The sequence below is a fragment of the Telmatherina bonti genome, assembly GCF_933228915.1.
Source record: "Telmatherina bonti genome assembly, chromosome: 7".
Taxonomy (NCBI): Eukaryota; Metazoa; Chordata; class Actinopteri; order Atheriniformes; family Telmatherinidae; genus Telmatherina; species Telmatherina bonti.
In genome coordinates this window covers 33,967,709-33,991,500 of record NC_136625.1, presented here as the reverse complement: position 1 = coordinate 33,991,500, position 23,792 = coordinate 33,967,709, and positions in this window count along the sequence as shown.

Below are 23,792 nucleotides of genomic sequence, written 5' to 3'. Positions count from 1 at the left end.
TGAAGACGGACTGAAGACAAGTTGAAGACTGGCTGAAGACAAGTTGAAGACGGACTGAAGACAAGTTGAAGACTGGCTGAAGACAAGTTGAAGACGGGCTGAAGACAAGTTTAAGACGGACTGAAGACAAGTTGAAGACTGGCTGAAGACAAGTTGAAGACGGACTGAAGACAAGTTGAAAACGGACAGAAGACAAGTTGAAGACGGGCTGAAGACAAGTTGAAGACTGGACTGAAGACAAGTTGAAGACGGGCTGAAGACAAGTTGAAGACGGACTGAAGACAAGTTGAAGACGGGCTGATGACAAGTTGAAGACTGGCTGAAGACAAGTTGAAGACGGACTGAAGACAAGTTGAAGACGGACTGAAGACGGACTGAAGACAAGTTGAAGACGGACTGAAGACAAGTTGAAGACTGGCTGAAGACAAGTTGAAGACGGACTGAAGACAGGTTGAAGACGGACAGAAGACAAGTTGAAGATGGACAGAAGAGAGGTTGAAGACGGTCGGAAGACAAGATGAAGACGGACTGAAGACAAGTTGAAGACTGGCTGAAGACAAGTTGAAGACGGGCTTAAGACAAGTTGAAGACTGACAGAAGACAAGTTGAAGACGGACTGAAGACAAGTTGAAGACGGACTGAAGACAAGTTGAAGACTGGCTGAAGACAAGTTGAAGACAGACAGAAGACAAGTTGAAGACTGGCTGAAGACAAGTTGAAGACGGACTGAAGACAAGTTGAAGACTGGTTGAAGACAAGTTGAAGACGGGCTGAAGACAAGTTGAAGACTGGCTGAAGACAAGATGAAGACGGACAGAAGACAAGTTGAAGACTGGCTGAAGACAAGTTGAAGACGGACTGAAGACAAGTTGAAGACGGACTGAAGACAAGTTGAAGACTGGCTGAAGACAAGTTGAAGACGGACTGAAGACAAGTTGAAGACGGGCTGAAGACAAGTTGAAGACGGACTGAAGACAAGTTGAAGACTGGTTGTAGACAAGATGAAGACGGACTGAAGACAAGTTGAAGACTGGCTGAAGACAAGTTGAAGACGGATTGAAGACAAGTTGAAGACTGGCTGAAGACAAGTTGAAGACGGACTGAAGAATAGTTGAAGACGGGCTGATGACAAGTTGAAGACTGGCTGAAGACAAGTTGAAGACAGACTGAAGACAAGTTGAAGACGGACTGAAGACGGACTGAAGACAAGTTGAAGACGGACTGAAGACAAGTTGAAGACTGGCTGAAGACAAGTTGAAGACGGACTGAAGACAGGTTGAAGACGGACAGAAGACAAGTTGAAGATGGACAGAAGACAGGTTGAAGACAGTCGGAAGACAAGATGAAGACGGACTGAAGACAAGTTGAAGACTGGCTGAAGACAAGTTGAAGACGGGCTGAAGACAAGTTGAAGACTGACAGAAGACAAGTTGAAGACGGACAGAAGACAAGTTGAAGACGGACTGAAGACAAGTTGAAGACTGGCTGAATACAAGTTGAAGACGGGCTGAAGACAAGTTGAAGACAGACAGAAGACAAGTTGAAGACTGGCTGAAGACAAGTTGAAGACGGACTGAAGACAAGTTGAAGACTGGTTGAAGACAAGTTGAAGACGGGCTGAAGACAAGTTGAAGACTGGCTGAAGACAAGATGAAGACGGACAGAAGACAAGTTGAAGACTGGCTGAAGACAAGTTGAAGACGGACTGAAGACAAGTTGAAGACAGACTGAAGACAAGTTGAAGACGGACTGAAGACAAGTTGAAGACTGGCTGAAGACAAGTTGAAGACGGACTGAAGACAAGTTGAAGACGGGCTGAAGACAAGTTGAAGACGGACTGAAGACAAGTTGAAGACTGGCTGTAGACAAGATGAAGACGGACTGAAGACAAGTTGAAGACAGGCTGAAGACAAGTTGAAGACGGACTGAAGACAAGTTGAAGACGGGCTGAAGACAAGTTGAAGACTGGCTGAAGACTGGCTGAAGACAAGATGAAGACGGACAGAAGACAAGTTGAAGACTGGCTGTAGACAAGATGAAGACGGACTGAAGACAAGTTGAAGATGGGCTGAAGACAAGTTGAAGACTGGCTGAAGACAAGTTGAAGACGGACTGAAGACAAGTTGAAGACGGACTGAAGACAAGTTGAAGACGGACTGAAGACAAGTTGAAGACTGGCTGAAGACAAGTTGAAGACGGACTGAAGACAGGTTGCAGACGGACAGAAGACAAGTTGAAGACGGACTGAAGACAAGTTGAAGACGGACTGAAGACAAGTTGAAGACGGGCTGAAGACAAGTTGAAGACTGGCTGAAGACAAGTTGAAGACGGGCTGAAGACAAGTTGAAGACTGGCTGAAGACTGGCTGAAGACAAGATGAAGACGGACAGAAGACAAGTTGAAGACTGGCTGTAGACAAGATGAAACGGACTGAAGACAAGTTGAAGACGGGCTGAAGACAAGTTGAAGACGGGCTGAAGACAAGTTGAAGACGTACTGAAGACAAGTTGAAGACGGACTGAAGACAAGTTGAAGACTGGCTGAAGACAAGTTGAAGACGGACTGAAGACAGGTTGCAGACAGACAGAAGACAAGTTGAAGATGGAGAGAGGACAGGTTGAAGACGGGCTGAAGACAAGATGAAGACGGACAGAAGACAAGTTGAAGACGGACTGAAGACAAGTTGAAGACGGACAGAAGACAAGTTGAAGACGGGCTGAAGACAAGTTGAAGACGGACAGAAGACAAGTTGAAGACTGGCTGAAGACAAGATGAAGACGGACTGAAGACAAGTTGAAGACGGGCTGAAGACAAGTTGAAGACTGGCTGAAGACAAGTTGAAGACGGACTGAAGACAAGTTGAAGACTGGCTGAAGACAAGTTGAAGACGGACTGAAGACGGACTGAAGACAAGTTGAAGACGGACTGAAGACAAGTTGAAGACTGGCTGAAGACAAGTTGAAGACGGACTGAAGACAGGTTGAAGACGGACAGAAGACAAGTTGAAGATGGACAGAAGAGAGGTTGAAGACGGTCGGAAGACAAGATGAAGACGGACTGAAGACAAGTTGAAGACTGGCTGAAGACAAGTTGAAGACGGGCTTAAGACAAGTTGAAGACTGACAGAAGACAAGTTGAAGACGGACTGAAGACAAGTTGAAGACGGACTGAAGACAAGTTGAAGACTGGCTGAAGACAAGTTGAAGACAGACAGAAGACAAGTTGAAGACTGGCTGAAGACAAGTTGAAGACGGACTGAAGACAAGTTGAAGACTGGTTGAAGACAAGTTGAAGACGGGCTGAAGACAAGTTGAAGACTGGCTGAAGACAAGATGAAGACGGACAGAAGACAAGTTGAAGACTGGCTGAAGACAAGTTGAAGACGGACTGAAGACAAGTTGAAGACGGACTGAAGACAAGTTGAAGACTGGCTGAAGACAAGTTGAAGACGGACTGAAGACAAGTTGAAGACGGGCTGAAGACAAGTTGAAGACGGACTGAAGACAAGTTGAAGACTGGCTGTAGACAAGATGAAGACGGACTGAAGACAAGTTGAAGACTGGCTGAAGACAAGTTGAAGACGGACTGAAGACAAGTTGAAGACTGGCTGAAGACAAGTTGAAGACGGACTGAAGACAAGTTGAAGACGGGCTGAAGACAAGTTGAAGACTGGCTGAAGACTGGCTGAAGACAAGATGAAGACGGACAGAAGACAAGTTGAAGACTGGCTGTAGACAAGATGAAGACGGACTGAAGACAAGTTGAAGACGGGCTGAAGACAAGTTGAAGACGGACTGAAGAATAGTTGAAGACGGGCTGATGACAAGTTAAAGACTGGCTGAAGACAAGTTGAAGACAGACTGAAGACAAGTTGAAGACGGACTGAAGACGGACTGAAGACAAGTTGAAGACGGACTGAAGACAAGTTGAAGACTGGCTGAAGACAAGTTGAAGACGGACTGAAGACAGGTTGAAGACGGACAGAAGACAAGTTGAAGATGGACAGAAGACAGGTTGAAGACAGTCGGAAGACAAGATGAAGACGGACTGAAGACAAGTTGAAGACTGGCTGAAGACAAGTTGAAGACGGGCTGAAGACAAGTTGAAGACTGACAGAAGACAAGTTGAAGACGGACAGAAGACAAGTTGAAGACGGACTGAAGACAAGTTGAAGACTGGCTGAATACAAGTTGAAGACGGGCTGAAGACAAGTCAAAGACAGACAGAAGACAAGTTGAAGACTGGCTGAAGACAAGTTGAAGACGGACTGAAGACAAGTTGAAGACTGGTTGAAGACAAGTTGAAGACGGGCTGAAGAAAGGTTGAAGACTGGCTGAAGACAAGATGAAGACGGACAGAAGACAAGTTGAAGACTGGCTGAAGACAAGTTGAAGACGGACTGAAGACAAGTTGAAGACAGACTGAAGACAAGTTGAAGACGGACTGAAGACAAGTTGAAGACTGGCTGAAGACAAGTTGAAGACGGACTGAAGACAAGTTGAAGACGGGCTGAAGACAAGTTGAAGACGGACTGAAGACAAGTTGAAGACTGGCTGTAGACAAGATGAAGACGGACTGAAGACAAGTTGAAGACAGGCTGAAGACAAGTTGAAGACGGACTGAAGACAAGTTGAAGACGGGCTGAAGACAAGTTGAAGACTGGCTGAAGACTGGCTGAAGACAAGATGAAGACGGACAGAAGACAAGTTGAAGACTGGCTGTAGACAAGATGAAGACGGACTGAAGACAAGTTGAAGATGGGCTGAAGACAAGTTGAAGACTGGCTGAAGACAAGTTGAAGACGGACTGAAGACAAGTTGAAGACGGACTGAAGACAAGTTGAAGACGGACTGAAGACAAGTTGAAGACTGGCTGAAGACAAGTTGAAGACGGACTGAAGACAGGTTGCAGACGGACAGAAGACAAGTTGAAGACGGACTGAAGACAAGTTGAAGACGGACTGAAGACAAGTTGAAGACGGGCTGAAGACAAGTTGAAGACTGGCTGAAGACAAGTTGAAGACGGGCTGAAGACAAGTTGAAGACTGGCTGAAGACTGGCTGAAGACAAGATGAAGACGGACAGAAGACAAGTTGAAGACTGGCTGTAGACAAGATGAAGACGGACTGAAGACAAGTTGAAGACGGGCTGAAGACAAGTTGAAGACGGGCTGAAGACAAGTTGAAGACGTACTGAAGACAAGTTGAAGACGGACTGAAGACAAGTTGAAGACTGGCTGAAGACAAGTTGAAGACGGACTGAAGACAGGTTGCAGACGGACAGAAGACAAGTTGAAGATGGAGAGAGGACAGGTTGAAGACGGGCTGAAGACAAGATGAAGACGGACAGAAGACAAGTTGAAGACGGACTGAAGACAAGTTGAAGACGGACAGAAGACAAGTTGAAGACTGGCTGAAGACAAGTTGAAGACGGACAGAAGACAAGTTGAAGACTGGCTGAAGACAAGATGAAGACGGACTGAAGACAAGTTGAAGACGGGCTGAAGACAAGTTGAACACTGGCTGAAGACAAGTTGAAGACGGACTGAAGACAAGTTGAAGACTGGCTGAAGACAAGTTGAAGACGGACAGAAGACAAGTTGAAGACTGGCTGAAGACAAGTTGAAGACGGACTGAAGACAAGTTGAAGACGGGCTGAAGACAAGATGAAGACGGACAGAAGACAAGTTGAAGACTGGCTGTAGACAAGATGAAGACGGACTGAAGACAAGTTGAAGACTGGCTGAAGACAAGTTGAAGACGGACTGAAGACAAGTTGAAGACTGGCTGAAGACAAGTTGAAGACGGACTGAAGACAAGTTGAAGACGGGCTGAAGACAAGTTGAAGACTGGCTGAAGACAAGATGAAGACGGACAGAAGACAAGTTGAAGACTGGCTGTAGACAAGATGAAGACGGACAGAAGACAAGTTGAAGATGGGCTGAAGACAAGTTGAAGACTGGCTGAAGACAAGTTGAAGACTGGCTGAAGACTGGCTGAAGACAAGATGAAGACGGACAGAAGACAAGTTGAAGACTGGCTGTAGACAAGATGAAGACGGACTGAAGACAAGTTGAAGATGGGCTGAAGACAAGTTGAAGACTGGCTGAAGACAAGTTGAAGACGGACTGAAGACAAGTTGAAGACGTACTGAAGACAAGTTGAAGACGGACTGAAGACAGGTTGCAGACGGACAGAAGACAAGTTGAAGATGGAGAGAGGACAGGTTGAAGACGGGCTGAAGACAAGATGAAGACGGACAGAAGACAAGTTGAAGACGGACTGAAGACAAGTTGAAGACGGACAGAAGACAAGTTGAAGACGGGCTGAAGACAAGTTGAAGACGGACTGAAGACAAGTTGAAGACTGGCTGAAGACAAGTTGAAGACGGACTGAAGACAAGTTGAAGACTGGCTGAAGACAAGTTGAAGACGGACTGAAGACAAGTTGAAGACTGGCTGAAGACAAGATGAAGACGGACTGAAGACAAGTTGAAGACGGGCTGAAGACAAGTTGAAGACTGGCTGAAGACAAGTTAAAGACGGACTGAAGACAAGTTGAAGACTGGCTGAAGACAAGTTGAAGACGGACAGAAGACAAGTTAAAGACTGGCTGAAGACAAGTTGAAGACGGACTGAAGACAAGTTGAAGACGGGCTGAAGACAAGATGAAGACGGACAGAAGACAAGTTGAAGACTGGCTGTAGACAAGATGAAGACGGACTGAAGACAAGTTGAAGACGGGCTGAAGACAAGTTGAAGACTGGCTGAAGACAAGATGAAGACGGACAGAAGACAAGTTGAATACTGGCTGTAGACAAGATGAAGACGGACTGAAGACAAGTTGAAGACAGGCTGAAGACGGACTGAAGACAAGTTGAAGACGGGCTGAAGACAAGTTGAAGACGGACTGAAGACAAGTTGAAGACGGGCTGAAGACAAGTTGAAGACGGACTGAAGACAGGTTGAAGACGGACAGAAGACAAGTTGAAGATGGACAGAAGACAGGTTGAAGACGGGCTGAAGACAAGATGAAGACGGACTGAAGACAAGTTGAAGACTGGCTGAAGACAAGTTGAAGACGGGCTGAAGACAAGTTGAAGACGGACAGAAGACAAGTTGAAGACGGACAGAAGACAAGTTGAAGACTGGCTGAAGACAAGTTGAAGACTGGCTGAAGAGAAGTTGAAGACGGACTGAAGACAAGTTGAAGATGGACAGAAGACAGGTTGAAGACGGGCTGAAGACAAGATGAAGACGGACTGAAGACAAGTTGAAGACTGGCTGAAGACAAGTTGAAGACGGGCTGAAGACAAGTTGAAGACGGACTGAAGACAAGTTGAAGACGGACAGAAGACAAGTTGAAGACGGACTGAAGACAAGATGAAGACGGGCTGAAGACAAGTTGAAGACGGACAGAAGACAAGTTGAAGACGGTCTGAAGACAAGATGAAGACGGGCTGAAGACAAGTTGAAGACTGGCTGAAGACAAGTTGAAGACGGACTGAAGACAAGTTGAAGACGGGCTGAAGACAAGTTGAAGACGGACTGAAGACAAGTTGAAGACGGACTGAAAACAGGTTGAAGACGGACTGAAGACAAGTTGAAGACGGACAGAAGACAAGTTGAAGACGGACAGAAGACAAGTTGAAGACGGACTGAAGACAAGTTGAAGACGGACTGAAGACAAGTTGAAGACTGGCTGAAGACAAGTTGAAGACGGACTGAAGACAAGTTGAAGACGGACTGAAGACAAGTTGAAGACTGGCTGAAGACAAGTTGAAGACGGACTGAAGACAGGTTGAAGACGGACAGAAGACAAGTTGAAGATGGACAGAAGACAGGTTGAAGACTGGCTGAAGACAAGATGAAGACGGACTGAAGACAAGTTGAAGACTGGCTGAAGACAATTTGAAGACGGGCTGAAGACAAGTTGAAGACTGACAGAAGACAAGTTGAAGACGGACTGAAGACAAGTTGAAGACTGGCTGAAGACAAGTTGAAGACGGACTGAAGACAAGTTGAAGACTGGCTGAAGACAAGTTGAAGACGGACTGAAGACGGACTGAAGACAAGTTGAAGACGGACTGAAGACAAGTTGAAGACTGGCTGAAGACAAGTTGAAGACGGACTGAAGACAGGTTGAAGACGGACAGAAGACAAGTTGAAGATGGACAGAAGAGAGGTTGAAGACGGTCGGAAGACAAGATGAAGACGGACTGAAGACAAGTTGAAGACTGGCTGAAGACAAGTTGAAGACGGGCTTAAGACAAGTTGAAGACTGACAGAAGACAAGTTGAAGACGGACTGAAGACAAGTTGAAGACGGACTGAAGACAAGTTGAAGACTGGCTGAAGACAAGTTGAAGACAGACAGAAGACAAGTTGAAGACTGGCTGAAGACAAGTTGAAGACGGACTGAAGACAAGTTGAAGACTGGTTGAAGACAAGTTGAAGACGGGCTGAAGACAAGTTGAAGACTGGCTGAAGACAAGATGAAGACGGACAGAAGACAAGTTGAAGACTGGCTGAAGACAAGTTGAAGACGGACTGAAGACAAGTTGAAGACGGACTGAAGACAAGTTGAAGACTGGCTGAAGACAAGTTGAAGACGGACTGAAGACAAGTTGAAGACGGGCTGAAGACAAGTTGAAGACGGACTGAAGACAAGTTGAAGACTGGCTGTAGACAAGATGAAGACGGACTGAAGACAAGTTGAAGACTGGCTGAAGACAAGTTGAAGACGGACTGAAGACAAGTTGAAGACTGGCTGAAGACAAGTTGAAGACGGACTGAAGACAAGTTGAAGACGGGCTGAAGACAAGTTGAAGACTGGCTGAAGACTGGCTGAAGACAAGATGAAGACGGACAGAAGACAAGTTGAAGACTGGCTGTAGACAAGATGAAGACGGACTGAAGACAAGTTGAAGACGGGCTGAAGACAAGTTGAAGACGGACTGAAGAATAGTTGAAGACGGGCTGATGACAAGTTAAAGACTGGCTGAAGACAAGTTGAAGACAGACTGAAGACAAGTTGAAGACGGACTGAAGACGGACTGAAGACAAGTTGAAGACGGACTGAAGACAAGTTGAAGACTGGCTGAAGACAAGTTGAAGACGGACTGAAGACAGGTTGAAGACGGACAGAAGACAAGTTGAAGATGGACAGAAGACAGGTTGAAGACAGTCGGAAGACAAGATGAAGACGGACTGAAGACAAGTTGAAGACTGGCTGAAGACAAGTTGAAGACGGGCTGAAGACAAGTTGAAGACTGACAGAAGACAAGTTGAAGACGGACAGAAGACAAGTTGAAGACGGACTGAAGACAAGTTGAAGACTGGCTGAATACAAGTTGAAGACGGGCTGAAGACAAGTCAAAGACAGACAGAAGACAAGTTGAAGACTGGCTGAAGACAAGTTGAAGACGGACTGAAGACAAGTTGAAGACTGGTTGAAGACAAGTTGAAGACGGGCTGAAGACAAGTTGAAGACTGGCTGAAGACAAGATGAAGACGGACAGAAGACAAGTTGAAGACTGGCTGAAGACAAGTTGAAGACGGACTGAAGACAAGTTGAAGACAGACTGAAGACAAGTTGAAGACGGACTGAAGACAAGTTGAAGACTGGCTGAAGACAAGTTGAAGACGGACTGAAGACAAGTTGAAGACGGGCTGAAGACAAGTTGAAGACGGACTGAAGACAAGTTGAAGACTGGCTGTAGACAAGATGAAGACGGACTGAAGACAAGTTGAAGACAGGCTGAAGACAAGTTGAAGACGGACTGAAGACAAGTTGAAGACGGGCTGAAGACAAGTTGAAGACTGGCTGAAGACTGGCTGAAGACAAGATGAAGACGGACAGAAGACAAGTTGAAGACTGGCTGTAGACAAGATGAAGACGGACTGAAGACAAGTTGAAGATGGGCTGAAGACAAGTTGAAGACTGGCTGAAGACAAGTTGAAGACGGACTGAAGACAAGTTGAAGACGGACTGAAGACAAGTTGAAGGCGGACTGAAGACAAGTTGAAGACTGGCTGAAGACAAGTTGAAGACGGACTGAAGACAGGTTGCAGACGGACAGAAGACAAGTTGAAGACGGACTGAAGACAAGTTGAAGACGGACTGAAGACAAGTTGAAGACGGGCTGAAGACAAGTTGAAGACTGGCTGAAGACAAGTTGAAGACGGGCTGAAGACAAGTTGAAGACTGGCTGAAGACTGGCTGAAGACAAGATGAAGACGGACAGAAGACAAGTTGAAGACTGGCTGTAGACAAGATGAAGACGGACTGAAGACAAGTTGAAGACGGGCTGAAGACAAGTTGAAGACGGGCTGAAGACAAGATGAAGACGGACAGAAGACAAGTTGAAGACGGACTGAAGACAAGTTGAAGACGGACTGAAGACAAGTTGAAGACTGGCTAAAGACAAGTTGAAGACGGACAGAAGACAAGTTGAAGACTGGCTGAAGACAAGATGAAGACGGACTGAAGAGAAGTTGAAGACGGGCTGAAGACAAGTTGAACACTGGCTGAAGACAAGTTGAAGACGGACTGAAGACAAGTTGAAGACTGGCTGAAGACAAGTTGAAGACGGACAGAAGACAAGTTGAAGACTGGCTGAAGACAAGTTGAAGACGGACTGAAGACAAGTTGAAGACGGGCTGAAGACAAGATGAAGACGGACAGAAGACAAGTTGAAGACTGGCTGTAGACAAGATGAAGACGGACTGAAGACAAGTTGAAGACTGGCTGAAGACAAGTTGAAGACGGACTGAAGACAAGTTGAAGACTGGCTGAAGACAAGTTGAAGACGGACTGAAGACAAGTTGAAGACGGGCTGAAGACAAGTTGAAGACTGGCTGAAGACAAGATGAAGACGGACAGAAGACAAGTTGAAGACTGGCTGTAGACAAGATGAAGACGGACAGAAGACAAGTTGAAGATGGGCTGAAGACAAGTTGAAGACTGGCTGAAGACAAGTTGAAGACTGGCTGAAGACTGGCTGAAGACAAGATGAAGACGGACAGAAGACAAGTTGAAGACTGGCTGTAGACAAGTTGAAGACGGGCTGAAGACAAGTTGAAGATGGGCTGAAGACAAGTTGAAGACTGGCTGAAGACAAGTTGAAGACGGACTGAAGACAAGTTGAAGACGTACTGAAGACAAGTTGAAGACGGACTGAAGACAGGTTGCAGACGGACAGAAGACAAGTTGAAGATGGAGAGAGGACAGGTTGAAGACGGGCTGAAGACAAGATGAAGACGGACAGAAGACAAGTTGAAGACGGACTGAAGACAAGTTGAAGACGGACAGAAGACAAGTTGAAGACGGGCTGAAGACAAGTTGAAGACGGACTGAAGACAAGTTGAAGACTGGCTGAAGACAAGTTGAAGACGGACTGAAGACAAGTTGAAGACTGGCTGAAGACAAGTTGAAGACGGACTGAAGACAAGTTGAAGACTGGCTGAAGACAAGATGAAGACGGACTGAAGACAAGTTGAAGACGGGCTGAAGACAAGTTGAAGACTGGCTGAAGACAAGTTGAAGACGGACTGAAGACAAGTTGAAGACTGGCTGAAGACAAGTTGAAGACGGACAGAAGACAAGTTAAAGACTGGCTGAAGACAAGTTGAAGACGGACTGAAGACAAGTTGAAGACGGGCTGAAGACAAGATGAAGACGGACAGAAGACAAGTTGAAGACTGGCTGTAGACAAGATGAAGACGGACTGAAGACAAGTTGAAGACGGGCTGAAGACAAGTTGAAGACTGGCTGAAGACAAGATGAAGACGGACAGAAGACAAGTTGAAGACTGGCTGTAGACAAGATGAAGACGGACTGAAGACAAGTTGAAGACAGGCTGAAGACGGACTGAAGACAAGTTGAAGACGGGCTGAAGACAAGTTGAAGACGGACTGAAGACAAGTTGAAGACGGACTGAAGACAAGTTGAAGACTGGCTGAAGACAAGTTGAAGACGGACTGAAGACAAGTTGAAGACTGGCTGAAGACAAGATGAAGACGGACTGAAGACAAGTTGAAGACGGGCTGAAGACAAGTTGAAGACTGGCTGAAGACAAGTTGAAGACGGACTGAAGACAAGTTGAAGACTGGCTGAAGACAAGTTGAAGACGGACAGAAGACAAGTTAAAGACTGGCTGAAGACAAGTTGAAGACGGACTGAAGACAAGTTGAAGACTGGCTGAAGACAAGTTGAAGACGGACTGAAGACAAGTTGAAGACGGGCTGAAGACAAGTTGAAGACTGGCTGAAGACAAGATGAAGACGGACAGAAGACAAGTTGAAGACTGGCTGTAGACAAGATGAAGACGGACAGAAGACAAGTTGAAGATGGGCTGAAGACAAGTTGAAGACTGGCTGAAGACAAGTTGAAGACTGGCTGAAGACTGGCTGAAGACAAGATGAAGACGGACAGAAGACAAGTTGAAGACTGGCTGTAGACAAGTTGAAGACGGGCTGAAGACAAGTTGAAGATGGGCTGAAGACAAGTTGAAGACTGGCTGAAGACAAGTTGAAGACGGACTGAAGACAAGTTGAAGACGTACTGAAGACAAGTTGAAGACGGACTGAAGACAGGTTGCAGACGGACAGAAGACAAGTTGAAGATGGAGAGAGGACAGGTTGAAGACGGGCTGAAGACAAGATGAAGACGGACAGAAGACAAGTTGAAGACGGACTGAAGACAAGTTGAAGACGGACAGAAGACAAGTTGAAGACGGGCTGAAGACAAGTTGAAGACGGACTGAAGACAAGTTGAAGACTGGCTGAAGACAAGTTGAAGACGGACTGAAGACAAGTTGAAGACTGGCTGAAGACAAGTTGAAGACGGACTGAAGACAAGTTGAAGACTGGCTGAAGACAAGATGAAGACGGACTGAAGACAAGTTGAAGACGGGCTGAAGACAAGTTGAAGACTGGCTGAAGACAAGTTGAAGACGGACTGAAGACAAGTTGAAGACTGGCTGAAGACAAGTTGAAGACGGACAGAAGACAAGTTAAAGACTGGCTGAAGACAAGTTGAAGACGGACTGAAGACAAGTTGAAGACGGGCTGAAGACAAGATGAAGACGGACAGAAGACAAGTTGAAGACTGGCTGTAGACAAGATGAAGACGGACTGAAGACAAGTTGAAGACGGGCTGAAGACAAGTTGAAGACTGGCTGAAGACAAGATGAAGACGGACAGAAGACAAGTTGAAGACTGGCTGTAGACAAGATGAAGACGGACTGAAGACAAGTTGAAGACAGGCTGAAGACGGACTGAAGACAAGTTGAAGACGGGCTGAAGACAAGTTGAAGACGGACTGAAGACAAGTTGAAGACGGGCTGAAGACAAGTTGAAGACGGACTGAAGACAGGTTGAAGACGGACAGAAGACAAGTTGAAGATGGACAGAAGACAGGTTGAAGACGGGCTGAAGACAAGATGAAGACGGACTGAAGACAAGTTGAAGACTGGCTGAAGACAAGTTGAAGACGGGCTGAAGACAAGTTGAAGACGGACAGAAGACAAGTTGAAGACGGACAGAAGACAAGTTGAAGACTGGCTGAAGACAAGTTGAAGACTGGCTGAAGAGAAGTTGAAGACGGACTGAAGACAAGTTGAAGATGGACAGAAGACAGGTTGAAGACGGGCTGAAGACAAGATGAAGACGGACTGAAGACAAGTTGAAGACTGGCTGAAGACAAGTTGAAGACGGGCTGAAGACAAGTTGAAGACGGACTGAAGACAAGTTGAAGACGGACAGAAGACAAGTTGAAGACGGACTGAAGACAAGATGAAGACGGGCTGAAGACAAGTTGAAGACGGACAGAAGACAAGTTGAAGACGGTCTGAAGACAAGATGAAGACGGGCTGAAGACAAGTTGAAGACTGGCTGAAGACAAGTTGAAGACGGACTGAAGACAAGTTGAAGACGGGCTGAAGACAAGTTGAAGACGGACTGAAGACAAGTTGAAGACGGACTGAAAACAGGTTGAAGACGGACTGAAGACAAGTTGAAGACGGACAGAAGACAAGTTGAAGACGGACAGAAGACAAGTTGAAGACGGACTGAAGACAAGTTGAAGACGGACTGAAGACAAGTTGAAGACTGGCTGAAGACAAGTTGAAGACGGACTGAAGACAAGTTGAAGACGGACTGAAGACAAGTTGAAGACTGGCTGAAGACAAGTTGAAGACGGACTGAAGACAGGTTGAAGACGGACAGAAGACAAGTTGAAGATGGACAGAAGACAGGTTGAAGACGGGCTGAAGACAAGATGAAGACGGACTGAAGACAAGTTGAAGACTGGCTGAAGACAATTTGAAGACGGGCTGAAGACAAGTTGAAGACTGACAGAAGACAAGTTGAAGACGGACTGAAGACAAGTTGAAGACGGACTGAAGACAAGTTGAAGACGGACTGAAGACAAGTTGAAGACTGGCTGAAGACAAGTTGAAGACGGGCTGAAGACAAGTTGAAGACGGACAGAAGACAAGTTGAAGACTGGCTGAAGACAAGTTGAAGACGGACTGAAGACAAGTTGAAGACTGGCTGAAGACAAGTTGAAGACTGGCTGAAGACAAGTTGAAGACTGGCTGAAGACAAGATGAAGACGGACAGAAGACAAGTTGAAGACTGGCTGAAGACAAGTTGAAGACTGGCTGAAGACAAGATGAAGACGGACAGAAGACAAGTTGAAGACTGGCTGTAGACAAGATGAAGACGGACTGAAGACAAGTTGAAGACAGGCTGAAGACAAGTTGAAGACTGGCTGAAGACAAGTTGAAGACGGACTGAAGACAAGTTGAAGACGGGCTGAAGACAAGTTGAAGACGGACAGAAGACAAGTTGAAGACGGACTGAAAACAGGTTGAAGACGGACTGAAGACAAGTTGAAGACTGGCTGAAGACAAGTTGAAGATGGACTGAAGACAAGTTGAAGACGGACTGAAAACAGGTTGAAGACGGACTGAAGACAAGTTGAAGACGGACAGAAGACAAGTTGAAGACGGACAGAAGACAAGTTGAAGACGGTCTGAAGACAAGTTGAAGACGGACAGAAGACAAGTTGAAGATGGACTAAAGACGAGATGACGACAGACTGAAGAGAAAATGAAGTCGAATTGAAGTTGAGATGCTAATGATGCTAAACATCATCCTGGAACTTTTTACAGACGTGTTTCTGCTGTCAGAATCAAAACGAGCTCAACATCATAAAATATGAACAACATCATAAAATATCTCAGTTTTAACATCTGATATGTTGTTTTATCATCTATTGGGACAAAAATGTGAGTTAATGACCTTTAGAGATTATTATTTTCTGTTTTATTTACCTTTTACACATCAGCCTGGCTTTTTTGGAATTATAAAAATGAGCGTTTTTGATGAACAAACATGATGAAAGTTCTCCTTCAAAGCACTAGACTATGAAATGTCAGCTATTTTTTTTTATATATATATATATACCTTAAACTGGAAGCGAAACTGGGCAATAGACCTCAAACTGGATGCGAAACTGAACGATAGACTGTGAAATGTCAGCTTTTTTTTTTTTTTAATACCTCAAACTGGAAGCAAAACTGGGTGATAGACTATTAAATGTCAGCTATTTTTTTTTTTTATACCTTAAACTGGAAGCGAAACTGGGCGATAGACCTCAAACTGGATGCGAAACTGGGCGATGAGCGATACTGTTGTGCAACATCTTCACCAAAGCAACAGCAGGTCGACATGATTCTGATGATCGTCTGGATGTTTTTACTGCTGCCGTTACAATGAGCTCCGATCAGCTGGCGTAAACTCATCTCAGCCCAAAGGCCTTAATTCCACTACGGCTTACATATGAGTTCGGGGGTGGGCGATAGCTGTGGGTGGAGGCAATTGATTAAGTGTATCCAAGGCGATGCCAGCTGCAGAACACAAAAGGCCAGCAGTGGGGGGGGCCGATGGATGTGCATGCTCCTTTGAGTGCCGGTGCCGCGTGTAATAAATCAAATCGTTTGCTTTCCCGCCAGCTAGGCCTGGTTTTGAGTCTAAAGCTGTTTACGAGGAAAAAAAAAGAGAAGAAACGTAACCAAACAATGTCCCCTGTCCATTACCCCCCCCCGACCGCCACTCCCCTGTCAGCTCATTAGTCGGCCATCTTGATACTGCTTGAAGGTGTGGATCCAAACTCATCTAATTACGCCCAAACACACTTTTGTATCACTGTCATGAGAAAATTTCCTCCCCAACTTGTCAGTTTGTGTTTAAATCCTCCCACCACACACAAACACACACACCTACACACACAAACACACACACCTACACACACACAGCTGGAAGGGAGCCACACCCTGGCAACAACATGCATTTTTAAGTCAGTAACAATAGTAGCGTGAAGCCGTAAATCTTCGGCCGCGTTGGCAGGAAACCAGCCGCTTACGTCTATTTAAAGGATGTCTTTTGATGAATTGTCTCCTCCAAGGAAACAAAATTATATCCTGAATAAATATATTCCACTAAAACTGAATCTGTTAATAAATGGTTTGGAAGGACGAATGTTCCTACAGAAAGCATGGAGGCAGCAGAGAGAGAGAGAGAGAGAGGTGGAAAACAGGAATCCTGGAATGATTATGACTGGGCTGCATGACTTCATAACTAATAACTCATCCATCATTTAAAACCAATTAACAGCAAAGCTCAGCTAATACCATGAGGAAGAGAGCCGCCAGTCTGCTGCTGTCCTCTGCAGGTGAACACACCTTTATCTTTGTCTGATGACAGCGTTAATTTGCCTTAAAGGTTTTCAAAGCCAAAGAAAATCCACTAAACATCCATCAGATTAAAAAGGTTTGGATTTGATCAAATGTCTCCAGCTTGACTTTTAGTTCACAGGAAGAAAAAAAAACACCACCCTGCTTTTATAAATCAAATATCAGAAAAGCGTCGTCCGCCTCTCAGGCCAGTCACGTAAGGATGAACCTTTGAACCCTGCAGCTTTTTATGAATTCCTATTAGAATAACACACAGTTGCTTTTAGCTCTTAGGTAATATTCTGTTTTTTTTGTTTGTTTTTTTTTTGCTTTATGGAAACAGGAGATAATTTTACAATTTAATCTCACTGCAAAACAAGAAAACAAGAGTTTCATAAATCTTTGCATGAACCTGGATGGTTCCAATATTTTTCAAGTCATCAAGGCTTGAAGCAGCACCTCGTAACTTCCCAACATCAGGCTGAGACAGAAACTCTGTTCATGCTTCTGAAACCTTTAAAAACTGCGTTTCACTCTCCTCCATGAAGCTACATCAGATCCTGGTGGTATGGTTGATCAGATTTCTGTCAGAACTTCTCCCACGCAAGATATTTCTCCCGTCATGAGATGCCTTTCATCCCACAGGTGTATGTTTTGGTTGTGTTTACCAGTGACGCAGGTGAAGAGTGTCTGCTGAACCCACAATGCACTTTGTTTTGTCGTCCGCTTCCTGTATTTAGTCCGCTTGAAACAGACCGAGACCTGTGTTTGTAGGTGGACAGACTCCTCTTCTTTGACCCAAATCAGATGTCGTTTTACACATTCACATTTCCCCAAACTAAAGTGACTCTCCAAGCAAACAGACTAGAATTCGAATCACAAAACCTCATTTGAATGTGCCCTAAAACTCTCATTTTGACTCATTCTGATAGACAACTCATGTTTATCATGAACATTTCTGGAGTCGATTTTTCCCCGGAGCGTCTCAAGCTGGAGAAATCCCACAGAACAGCTAGTTTTACATCCCAGAGCATCACTTTGCTGGACAATGGACATCTACACAGCAGCCATTTTAAACACACTGCGAGAAACCAAAGAGGACATCATCAAAGAAAGAGAGGACAAAGAGCAAGAGGGAAGACAAGAGTCAACATCACACTGACTTTTACTGGCTGAAAAGATCTCAGAGAAGAGACAGGATTAAGATGATGCTAAATATGTTGGGAAGAAAGTAAACAAAAGAAAAAAAAAAAGCCTGTAGAACTTCATGTAAGGACCTGCGTCCAACTGGACATTCCACCAGCACCTTCCTACAATGCCCTCTACTGTTTGATTCTGTGCTTGTGTTGTTCTCACTCATATGTAAGTCTCTTTGGCTCGCTGACCATAAATCGTATCCATTTGTTGGAACCACTTCCAGTCTCGTCTGTTTGATCCGCTCCGACCATCGTGGTCCTTGACCTGCCGAAAGTCACTTTTGAGCTTTTTCAGCTTCTCTCGATGCTGCTGAAAACTCTGTTGCTACCCGTAGCCATTGAGTCAGAAAGCTCTTGATAGATTTTTTCATTTTGTGTCACTCCACCTTGTTCCCTCTGTATCCTTTCCTGAGCAACCAAGCAAATAAATGTCTCCACCTCAGAGTTGCACCACGGAACAGACTTGTTGCACCATTGCTTGTAACGTAACGTAAACAACTTGCGAGTTGGAGTCGCTCTTCCAGTGATGTCACTCCCCGACCTCTGATTGGCCGCGCCCCTGACCAATAGCGCACACAGTCTGGCGATGTCACACACACCCCGACTCAGCTCGCTTAGAACCTGGGCTGAATAGTTACAAAATCAATACCGGTAAACGGGTCCAAAAGCCGAGTGGAAAACCCTACAAACTGAGCCGAAGCGAGTTCAGTTGAGACAAGCTGATACTGATGAAAAAGGGCCAATAGACGTTGTTGGGGGGTGCCAAAGTAAAAAAAGAAAAGCCTGCCTAAGTTCAGTTTTATTGCTTTAAAGGATGGCTACGCAGTCTGGTCCTACGATGTCAATGTTTTCCTGCTCCAACACGTTCCTCTTCCTTGCATGCATCCCAGTATACACCCTGTTCATCCCTTTCTGGCCACAGTGCAGCCTCTTCTGTGTACCACAGTGTAGCCTGTTAAAGGCAGTCAGGCAGACAGCAACAGGGCAGCGCATCGTCTGCACCACCTTAAGATCAGTCTTAGTTTCTGGTCTCAGAGGCTGCTAAGAATGTCATCTTCATGGAGGTGGCGGCGGCTCATGAGAGGAAGAGGGCCAAATATGAGCAGCTGGTCAATGGCTGTTGAGGGCAGCATTTGGAGAAGCTGTGGAGGATTTGTGGGTCACTCACTGCACAGAGCCCCCAGCTTACTGGGCTTTACAGCCGTAGCCATGAGCAGAGCCATCAAGGAGATGAGCAAAGCAGCTGAGAGAAACATGACTGGAGCGGAGATCCATGTGGAAAAATGAATGCATGCTGAAAACACACCATTGTGTAATCACTGTGGAAGAAGGGGGCGCTGGTGGAGTGTGTATGATGTTGAGAGGCCCTAAAAACCCGAGAAAACCAGGTTACATCACCAATGACATGTTCAGGTGGATCTTCTGATGGAAACTTCCAGCATGATGATGCACCATGTCACAAAGCTCACATCATCTCCACCATGACGATGAGTTCACTGTCCTCCAACAGCCTCCACAGTCACCAGATCTCAGTCCAGCAGAGCAGCTTTGGGATGTGGTGGAACGGGAGATTCTCATCATGATGTGGTGGAACGGGAGATTCTCATCATGATGTGGTGGAACGGGAGATTCTCATCATGATGTGGTGGAACGGGAGATTCTCATCACGATGTGGTGGAACGGGAGATTCTCATGGTGATGAGGTGGAACGGGAGATTCTCATGGTGATGAGGTGGAACGGGAGACTCTCATCATGATGAGGTGGAACGGGAGATTCTCATCATGATGAGGTGGAACGGGAGATTCTCATCATGATGTGGTGGAACGGGAGATTCTCATGGTGATGAGGTGGAACGGGAGATTCTCATGGTGATGAGGTGGAACGGGAGACTCTCATGGTGATGAGGTGGAACGGGAGATTCTCATGGTGATGAGGTGGAACGGGAGATTCTCATCATGATGTGGTGGAACGGGAGACTCTCATCATGATGAGGTGGAACGGGAGACTCTCATCATGATGAGGTGGAACGGGAGATTCTCATGGTGATGAGGTGGAACGGGAGACTCTCATCATGATGAGGTGGAACGGGAGATTCTCATCATGATGTGGTGGAATGGGAGATTCTCATGGTGATGAGGTGGAACGGGAGATTCTCATGGTGATGTGGTGGAACGGGAGATTCTCATGGTGATGAGGTGGAACGGGAGATTCTCATGGTGATGTGGTGGAACGGGAGATTCTCATGGTGATGAGGTGGAACGGGAGATTCTCATCATGATGTGGTGGAACGGTAGATTCTCATCATGATGTGGTGGAACGGGAGATTCTCATCATGATGAGGTGGAACGGGAGATTCTCATCATGATGTGGTGGAACGGTAGATTCTCATCATGATGTGGTGGAACGGGAGATTCTCATGGTGATGAGGTGGAACGGGAGATTCTCATCATGATGTGGTGGAACGGGAGATTCTCATGGTGATGAGGTGGAACGGGAGATTCTCATCATGATGTGGTGGAACGGTAGATTCTCATCATGATGTGGTGGAACGGGAGATTCTCATCATGATGTGGTGGAACGGTAGATTCTCATGGTGATGAGGTGGAACGGGAGATTCTCATCATGATGTGGTGGAACGGTAGATTCTCATGGTGATGTGGTGGAACGGGAGATTCTCATCATGATGTGGTGGAACGGGAGATTCTCATCATGATGAGGTGGAACGGGAGACTCTCATGGTGATGAGGTGGAACGGGAGATTCTCATCATGATGAGGTGGAACGGGAGACTCTCATCATGATGAGGTGGAACGGGAGATTCTCATGGTGATGAGGTGGAACGGGAGATTCTCATGGTGATGAGGTGGAACAGGAGATTCTCATCATGATGAGGTGGAACGGGAGACTCTCATCATGATGAGGTGGAACGGGAGATTCTCATGGTGATGTGGTGGAACGGGAGACTCTCATCATGATGAGGTGGAACGGGAGATTCTCATGGTGATGTGGTGGAACGGGATATTCTCATCATAATGTGCAGCAACTTTGTGAAGGTTCATGTCAACATGGAGCAAAATCTCTGAGGAATTTTTCCAACAGCATGTTGGATCTGTAACATCAAGAATAAAGACATTTCTGAAGAAAAAAAGTCCCAACCTGGTACAAAACTGTGTAAATAAGCGTTTTAACAAGAAAACTGAAATGCAGAGCGGAAAAAGCAACATCTGAGGTCAGGACCTGCTTTTGATCATTGGTTAACACGAAGAAACATGGATAAATGACGACATCAACCATCATGTTTTCATGTATTTCCAAATAAAGCTAAAATCACTGCCCTAAACAAATGTATTGTTCCTCTAGATGAGATGAAAACAGGATATAAACAGCAGACTGAGTCACTTACATCCTCAGCAGATACTTCTAACTAAATCTCTGCTGTACATTCGTCTGTTTCCACAACCTTCTCCACCAGAATAACCACTGTATCCACTCTTCAGTTACATAATGTTATTTCATCTTTGGCATCTTCCTTCCCCCTCTTTACAAAATCCCATCTCCATAGCGACAAACGCTCGTCCATGGGTCACTGACATAATTGCTTGTCCCTGCATCAAATGGTTCTTCTGTGTATGTTTAAAATTTCATGACTGTACCAACCTTTGGTATATTTAACATACAAGCCGGGGGCCTTTGACTTTATGTTTGTGTGGGTGTTGGGGGGGGGGGGGGGGGGGTGATGTGGTGCCTGTAGGCTGCCAGAATCAGAATACAGCTCAACTCATCTGTCATTACTTTTTATGTATTTACGATGACCTTGCATTTTTCAGTGTCTTTTCAGGGCTTGTTAACAGGTCATGTCAGAGAAAGTCAACCTTTTCTTCATGAAGCCTGTTTTTCTGCCTCCTGTCTGAAATGACAAACCCAAAATAAATTAAACATATATTCACAGCTAGAAGAGCTGTATGAATGATCTTGGTGTCCACAAAAACATGTCAGATTACTGCCAAAGTGTCAGGATCAAGATGTGTGTTACTGTGTCAGAGTAAATCCCCCCGGAACACAGTAGAAAATGTATAAGTTATCTCCTCCTAGAAAAAAAAAAACAATGTTACTGTCAGTATCTGCTTTGCCATTACAAATTTTTGCAAAATAAAAGTAATATTTCTGAGTTCCGACAAACGAAAATTGCGATTTGCAAGTGTTTCCGCCAGAGTTGCGGCTTATGCAAGGTAGCCACGTAGCGTTATTTTGGTGTTTTTTTCGACTTTGGAAGTCTGAAATTTGCTGTTGTTTGTTCCATATATCTAAGGTCATATAAATGTAAAAAAAAAAACTTTCCATTACACTTTTGTGATATACTTCTATATCGAAACATCATGAGACCTCATGAGAGCATAAAAGCTTTTTACGATATTCAAGACTTTTTCGAAGCGTAGGTGTTTCCATTAGCATTTTTTTATTCCAATATTTAGTTGTTATGCAATTCTAGATGTAATGGGAAGGCAGCATAGAACAGCAGTCCAGCTCATCTGTGAATAAGTCTGATGATGAACTTTGCAAAAGTAGAAGCTAAAACAATCAACCTGAGAAGAATTTCTGTATCATCGGCCAATTTTGCTAATGGACACCTCCATCAGTGATCATGCAGGAGAATCCGGACTCCAACTCACCTTAGAAACACCACGAGGATCCGGAAAGAAGCGAAGCTTAGTAGCTTTTATGACAGAGTAAGTACTTAGCTGTAAAACTTCCTTTATCTCCATGGCAACTAGCAGGGCCTTCATGATTCATCACAAACAGATCAGATTAGCACGTTAGCAGTCTTTTAGAGCTTGAATAAAACTTTTCACCATAAAACAGAAAAGTAAGGCATCAATTACGATTAATTTTTGTTTTCTACTCTTTGGATGCTAAATCCTTGAGATTTTGTCCCAAAGTGAAGAGACAGCTTTATTATCAGCTGTCATATGACACCTTGTTTGTGTGGAGAAATTAGCGGAAGCTGTGACATGGACAGAGCTGTTTTTATGTTTTTCTTACATCCACATATCAGGTTGGAACTGTGTTTTTTTTTTTGTTTTTTTTTTGGGTGGTAATGCTCTGTACAGTCATTTAGCTAAGGTTCTCCCCGTTGTGTTGCTATCCTACAAGTTAGCATTGTTGCTATGCTACATGTTAGCATTGTTGTTATGCTACATGTTGGCATTGTTGTTATGCTACATGTTGGCATTGTTGTTATGCTACATGTTGGCATTGTTGTCATGCTACATGTTGGCATTGTTGTTATGCTACATGTTAGCATTGTTGTTATGCTACATGTTGGCACTGTTGTTATGCAACATGTTAGCATTGTTGTTATGCTACATGTATGTATTGCTCTTATGCTACATGTAGGCATTGTTGTTATGCTATATGTTAGCATTGTTGTTATGCTACATGTTGGCATTGTTGTTATGCTACATGTTGGCATTGTTGTTATGCTACATGTTGGCATTGTTGTTATGCTACATATAGGCACTGTTGTTATGCTACATGTAGGCACTGTTGTTATGCTACATGTTAGCATTGTTGCTATGCAACATGTTAGCATTTTTTTTATGCTACATGTAGGAATTGTTTTTATGCTACATGTTAGCATTGTTGCTATGCAACATGTTAGCATTGTTGCTATGCTACATGTTAGCATTGTTGTAATGCTACGTTTAGGCATTGCTGCTTCCTGGTGTCTGCAAACCTCTTCTGTACTGCAGGTGCATCATGCTGAAGAGGTTAAACTCCTCAATTGAATTTAGCTTTTTATTTGCAGTATTTTCAAACTTTTTTCTCCAATGAATAATTCATTTCGATTAATATTCAAC